We start from the raw sequence: 1,745 nt of genomic DNA, 5'->3' as shown, positions 1-1,745 counted from the left end.
CGTGTGCGCGTACGTGCACACTGTATATTCATCTAATAACTGTCAGTTTCTAAAACACCACAGTAGAGTCACTGAGGCACGGCTTCACCTCCTTTACACCGAGGTTTCCCTGAGCAGGTGTGATGAACTGTTGCAGAAGGAAAAGCATGGAACATGTTAATAACCGGACACAAAAACACTCAGGTTTATTGTCTGACGGCATCAGTGTCTCTGGTTGCATCTGTCTGAGGAGCATTGTGAAACCAGGAGCAGTGTAAATGAGGGGGGGGGGGACAGTGAGTGGATGCTGCATTCATCAAACACACAATAGTCAGAAGAGAAGAAGGAAGAACAGAAGCCCGTGTTCCTCAGTGCTGGTGTGGAGACGCCTGTTTGGAGGAGCAGGAAGCAGGCTGGACTCTTCCAGCCGGCTTTAATGCCACTTCTCTTCTGAGAACCTCCCAGCAGCTTTCTCTCCACCATCTTTTTACGCTGAAGGTTTTTGATCATTTCAGGTCAGATGTTCTTGGACTGAGGTTAAAAATGTTTGTTCTTGTTCTTGTTCTTGTACACACACATACACACACACACACACACACACACACATACACACACACACACACACACACACACACACACACACACATACACACACCACACACACACACGCACCACACACACACAGGCAGCGTGTGTCCCCCCCACAGGCGAATCACCTCTTTGGGGGGGGACTTTGGTCTTGACTTCAATACTCAGCAGAGCGTCTCCATGGCGACCGCTTCGCCACGTGCTTTATTATTTAGGGTTTGATCGGAGTGGCATCCCAACAACGATCCAGATTCACGAGTGCACGATTGTCCCGCTCGCGCGCGGCCCTCAGACGTCCTGACGCTTGACACCACTGCCCCCCAGTGGTGAGAGGAGGAACTTCAACCCAGTTTCTGCTCTTCCTGTCCTGAGCCTGGTCCTGGTCGTGGTTTCTCCACCGCACTGGGACCCATCACCCACCTTTGGACACTTGGACCAGTCCAGTGGCTGCTGGTGCCGGCCCAGTTTGAGGAGTCCACACTACAAGCAATAAAGGACATTCCGTCCCCGTGACCGTCACCAGGATGGACCCTCCTCCAAGCATGCTGACATTTAAAGACATGTCCTCAGACGAACGTCTTCAGACGAACGTCCTCAGACGAACGTCCCGAGAAAATGTCAGAGGACGAACCTTGGACAGATGAGGTCTCCTGGGCTCCGGAGACCCTGATGATCAGGAGCGGCGGCGGCCAGAGGAGTGATTTACCAGGAAAGGTCAACCAGTCCTGCCAGGGACAGACGCTGGACAGCTGCAGCTGACCATGAAGAAGCAGCGAGGGACGCCCGTCCGCCCAGTCTCCGGGGGCGCCGGTGACATTTGCGTCCCATTATATTGTGATATTGTCTGTAAAGTGCACGGGTCCAGTAACGGACCAGTGACGTGGCTGAAAAGGCCCCAATAAGCAACTAAGTTGACCTTTCGTGGGCAACAGGTGACACTCTTGGCTGGAGCCCCGCAGGTGCACCACCCTACCGGCAGGTGGCGCCACGAGCACTGACTCCGCCCACAAAGCAGCGTGTCAGGAAGTTCATACAGATTCCAGGTGTCAGTCACAGAGGCCAGCCTCAGGTGGTTCACGTAGACCTGAACCTGAGAGGTTCCACGGGGGGGGGGGGGGGAGGCCAGAGGGGGGGGGGGGGGGGGCAGAGGGGGGGGCAGGGGAGGGGAAGAGGGAGGA

Source organism: Takifugu rubripes, chromosome 21 (assembly GCF_901000725.2).
Source record: "Takifugu rubripes chromosome 21, fTakRub1.2, whole genome shotgun sequence".
NCBI lineage: Eukaryota > Metazoa > Chordata > Actinopteri > Tetraodontiformes > Tetraodontidae > Takifugu > Takifugu rubripes.
This window is presented reverse-complemented; position numbering follows the sequence as displayed.